Here is a 6,000-nt window from a genome sequence, read left to right as displayed (position 1 = left end):
TCTAGTTCTATAGGCAAACGCATTTTGGATTATGACAATTTTGAAAAATAAATTGGAGGTTTCCATGCTCTGCAAAAATATGTCAGGACCCATGCACATCCCCCCATTAGTTGTCAGACAATTTGGTCACTGGCAGATACATGTGCCAGCTGCTTTCATACAGAAAATTTGATAAAACATAAAAGAGGACTCGCAATAAACAACTTGAAAGCAATGGGATGACTAGTAGCACTCCCAAGGTTACAAAAGAGAGTATAATATGATGATCAATATTTGGTGTTAAAGGCTATAAACACATTTGCTGCCTTTTTTTTTTTTTTTTAATTGAATATGTATTTTTGCATTTAAAAAAATCACTTTTGTAATGTACTTTTATTAAAAATGTTGCTTTACTTTCCTTCTACAGCTTCTATGTATCACTGTATATAGAAGCTGAAGAATACCTTTGTCAGGTGAACCGTCAATGAGCTGGTTTGATGGTTCGGCTGACAGTAGCTCCTGTGTGCTCCTGGGACATCATTACCTTAGCCTAATACTGATCAAATCAAAGTTGATTTTGGACTTTGAATTTGGACTATAAACGTCTTGAAGAAACCAAGTCATGGGGCTCAGGCAGAATGAGCAAGACAATCAGGCAATGAAAGAGGGCACAACAGCTGAGGAAGATACAGCTTCCCGCTTTAAACCAATTCGATGATGGTGTCAAAACAGTCACCAGGATTGTAAGATTGTAAACTTAAAAGCTCACTGGAAGTTGAAAATAAAAAGCCTTGCCACATTATTGGGTCATGGAAACAAGGTTTAGTGAAACCGCTTCAATCTGTAAAAAAACTAAGTGAGCATGGCATATCTAAATCCTTAATAAAGCAGTAGGCATTCTGATGCCACTAAGGAAAAAACACTAACATTGGCAATTTACAGAGCAAATGCGATGGCAATAAATTCCATCACTGCTGTATTTATGTGCTGTGTATGTGGTCTGCCAATGCTTTACTTTGTAATAGAAATGGAAGTTTATCAAGCAAACATTGCAGACTTTGGACTCTCACTCCTGGAAGCCTGACATTACAATTGTTCAAAAATCTTCACATTAAAACACATTAGGAAAAGCTTAGTTAAACTGGTACTGGTAAATCCAAATCAACAGGACTAATTCTAGAAACCTGGAAGATATTTCACCTCTTATCAAATTCACTTTTTTACACTTTTATACTCTGGGTAATTCAATCACCTTATTCCAATTTGCAAGCTGCATAAACATTATTGAAGATGGTTTTAACGGAAGGTACTGTATGAAAGGTGCTTCACCAACTTTTTGAAATTTCTATTTCCTGTTGCTTATACAGCGCCAACATATTCCACAGCAATGAACATAGATTGTCAGCAATGAGGCTCACAATCTAATTGCACAAACCAATTACCTATTGTATGTTTTTGCAAACACAGGGAAAAGATACCGACTCCATGTAGTTACTCTTGGACGGATTCAAACCCTGGTCCCCAGTGCTGCAGGGTAACAGTACTAACCACTGAGCCCCCATGCTAATCCAATTGGCGCTAAGGCCCTTATATACACCATAATTTTTATACAAGAAAATGAAAAGATCTGATATATCTAAACTGTTAACAAGCATAAAATGGAGTTGGGCTATTTATATTCAACAGGGCTGCAGGAAATTGCAGTTCTGAAAAGCTGGAAAACCACTAGGAAGAGACCACTGCTTTATCTTTACCTGTGATGTTGTGATGCGTCCTAACTTCTAGCTTAGTTAAGGGATTACACTTTTTCATGGCATTTTGACTTGTCCCGAACTGGTCTTGTTGTAAATGTTTACATTACTTTAAAAGGGGTATTTCCTGAACCATAAATTATCTATCTATCTTCAGGATAGGTGATCATTTTCTGATCGCTGGGGGCCACACCACAGGTACCACACCAATCTTGAGAACAGAGGTACCGAGGTGAGTTGGTGGGGCCTCCAGCGATTAGAAGATGATTACCTATCCTGTAGATATAATGCATTCGGAAAGTCTTCAGACTCTTTAAATTTTTTCACATTTTAATATGTTGAGGCCTTGTGCTAAAATAAAAAAAATTCATGTTTTTTCCCCATCATTCTGCACTTAATACCCCACAATGACAAAGTGAAAATATAATTTTAGAAATTTTTGCTAATATATTGAAAAGGAGAAACTAAGATATTGCATTGACATAAGTATTCGGACCCTTTACTCAATACTTAGTTGAAGCACCTTTGGCAGTGATAACAGCCTCCAGTCTTCTTGGGTATGATGCCACAAGGTATGTACACCTGGATTTGGGGATTTTCTGCCATTCTTCTCTGCAGATCCTCTCAAGCACCCTCAGGTTGGATTTGGACCGTCAGTGGACAGGCATTTTAAGGTCTTTCCAGAGATGTTCGATTGGCTTCAAGTCAGGGCTCAGGCTGGGCCACTCAAGGACATTCACAGAGTTGTCTCTAAGCCACTCCTGTGTTGCCTTGGCTGCGTGCTTAGGGTCATTGTCTTGTTGGCAGGTGGACTTTTGGCCCAGTTCGAGGTCCAGAGCACGCTCGATCAGGTTTTCATTAAGAATATCTCTGTACTACGCTCCATTCATCTTTCCCTTATCCCTGACCAGTCTCTCTGTCTCACTGAATAAATTCAACAAATTATGAAAAACACCCCCACAACATGATGCTGCCACCATCATGTTTCACTGTAGTGATGGTGTTGGGTAGGAGATGAGTAGTGCTTAGTTTCCCACAGACATGATGCTTAGAATTGAGGCCAAATAGTTCAATCTTGGTTTCATCAGACCAAAGAATCTTGTTCCTCACAGTCCGAGAGTCCTTTAGGTGCTTTTTTGCAAACTCCAGGCAGGCTTTCATGTGTCTTTTACTAAAGAGAGGCTTCTTTCTGGTCACTCTGCCATAATACCAAGATTGGTGGATTGCTGCAGTGATGGTTGACCTTCTGAAAGTTTCTCCCATCTGCACACAGGATTTTTGAAGCTCAGCCAGAGTGACCATTGGGTTCTTGGTCACCTCGGTTACCAAGGTCCTTCTCCCCCGATTACTTAGTTTGGTGGGACAGCCATCTATAGGAAGAGTCCTGGTTGTCCCATATTTCTTCCAGGGTACCATGGGCCCCGGGCACTTTTTCAAGTCTGGCCCAGCCTTCTCCCGCGCGCGAACTCTGAAGACCCTGTACTGAATATATTTGCAGATTTCTGTTTAGACGGCCACAGACCTGGCACGGTTTTAATTTAACTGTAAAAGCAGAATGAGTTATATAGAAGAAAGAAAGCAAAATACTTTGAGACACTGAAGTGGTCAGGAGCTTTATAACTTTTTTATTTTTACGTCAAAGGAGTGGTGTGTGAAGGATTTTTTTCTTGCGGGAGGAGTTATAGTTTTTATTGGCACCATGTAAAGTACCATATAATGGATGAATTGGAAAAAACATTCCTTCATGGTTTTTTGGATTTAGTTTTTACTGTATATATTTACCTTCTCTTAAGGTAAAAGTAGATTTAACCCCTTCCCCCTGCTGGCATTCTGGGCCCTAATGTCCAAGCCATTTTTTAGATTTTTCCATTGTCACATTCGAAGAGCTGTAACTTTTTTATTATTGCGTCGGCATAGCTGTATAAGGTCTTGTTTTTTGCGGGACGACTTGCAGTTTTTATTGGTACCATTTGAGAGTAGATGCGACTTTTTGATCACTTTCTATCACATTTTTTTTGTCAGGATTAACAGAAAACAGCAATTTTTCCATTGTTTTTTATTTTATTTTTTACGGCGTTCACAGTGCGGGTTAAATAATGTAACAGCTTTATAGTCGGGGTCGTTACGGACGCGGCGATACCAAATATGTGTAACTTTTTTGCTTTATTGTAGTTTTTTTTAATAGTAAAGCATTTTGTAAGGGGAAAAGCTGGGTTTTTCATTTTTTTTTTTTTCACTTTTTTTTTTTATTAACTTTATTAAACTTTTTTTACTTTTTTACTAGTCCCACTAGGGGACTTCACTATCCTCCGATCGCTATTATAATACACTGCAATACTTTCGTATTGCAGTGTATTACTGCCTGTCCGTTTAAAACGGACAGGCATCTGCTAGGTCATGCCTGCGGCATGATCTAGCAGGCATTCCCTGCAGGCAGACCTGGGGGTCTTTATTAGACCCCCGGCTGCCATAGAAGACACAGACACTCGGCGATTTTATCGCCGGGTGTCAGTGAGATGAGAGGGAGCTCCCTCCCTCTCTCCAAAACCATTCAGATGCGGTGCTCGCTATTGTGCACCGCATCTGAAGGGTTAAACAGGTGAGATCGATACTAATATCGATCTCACCCGGCAGAGCAGGGACGCCCCCAGCCCTCAGCTGCTTCTGGCAGCTGAGAGCAGGGAGATTTCACGGCTCCCTGCTCTGTTTACTTTATTCTACAGCAGCGACGTAGTTTGGCGGCGCTCTAGAATAAAGCCCACTAATGACCGCCGTAAAAAGACGTATCGGCGGTCATTAAGGGGTTAACATATACTTTTACCTTAAGAGAAGGTAAATATTTACAGACCCAGAACCAAGCTCAGCACATATATACAGCCCCAGAACCAAGCTCAGTACATATATATACAACACCAGAACCAAGCACAGTACATATATACAGCACTAGAACCAAGCTCAGTACATAAATACAGCCCCAGAAGAAAGCTCAGTACGTAAATACAGCACCAGAACCAAGCTCAGTACATATATACAGCACCAGAACCAAGCTCAGTACATATATACAGCGCCAGAACAAAGCTCAGTACATATATACAGCGCCAGAACCAAGCTCAGTACATACAGTGAAGGAAATAAGTATTTGATCCCTTGCTGATTTTGTAAGTTTGCCCACTGTCAAAGACATGAACAGTCTAGAATTTTTAGGCTAGGTTAATTTTACCAGTGAGAGATAGATTATATAAAAAAAAAAAGAAAATCACATAGTCAAAATTATATATATTTATTTGCATTGTGCACAGAGAAATAAGTATTTGATCCCTTTGGCAAACAAGACTTAATACTTGGTGGCAAAACTCTTGTTGGCAAGCACAGCAGTCAGATGTTTTTTGTAGTTGATGAGGTTTGCACACGTCAGATGGAATTTTGGCCCACTCCTCTTTGCAGATCATCTGTAAATCATTAAAGGGAATGTGTTGCCAGAAAAACATGTTTTTTTTAAAAAAATTAAACATTTAGTGTGTGGGCGATTAAACATGGTTCAAATTTTTTTTATTTTTTTCACGAGTCAGGAAATAGTCAGGAAATATTATAAATTAATTCTAATTTATAATACTACCCATTTTTGGTCACTAGATGGAGCTAGTTCCCAAAATTGCAGCATTGCAACATTGGGTTAAAAGCCCTCGCTCTAGTGAGCTCTCAGCATCCCCCCCTCCTTTATCCTGGCTAGTGCCGGGATAAACGAGGGGTTTGAAAGGTTTAACCTCCTACACTGTGTGTCGCCATTTTTTGAGGTAACCCACAGTGTAGTAGGTTTACATACAGTAGTAAACACACACAAACACTAACATACATTGAAATCTCTTACCTGCTCCTGCCGCCGCGGCTCCCTCCGGCCCGTCCGCTCCCTTTGCTGCCGCTGTTCCATGTGCACAAGTCCGGAAGCCGCGACCGGAAGTAGTAATATTACTGTCCGGCCGCGACTTCGGGTCCACAGGAAAATGGCGCCGGACGGCGCCAATTTCGAATAGGACTGTGTGGGAGCGGCGCATGCGCAGTTCCCACACAGACGCCGTACACGGCAGTCAATGGGACGGGAGCCGTTCGCAGTCCCTATGGGACTGTGGCTGCCGTACTCCATGTCTGTGTGTGTCGTTAATCGACACACACAGAAATGGAACAAAAAATGGCAGCCCCCATAGGGAAGAAAAAAGTGTAAAAATAAGAAACAGTAAAACACAAACACACAAATGAAAATAAACGTTTTTAT

This window comes from Rhinoderma darwinii, chromosome 3 (genome assembly GCF_050947455.1).
Source record: "Rhinoderma darwinii isolate aRhiDar2 chromosome 3, aRhiDar2.hap1, whole genome shotgun sequence".
Lineage (NCBI taxonomy): Eukaryota > Metazoa > Chordata > Amphibia > Anura > Rhinodermatidae > Rhinoderma > Rhinoderma darwinii.
Note: the sequence above shows the minus strand (reverse complement) of the source record.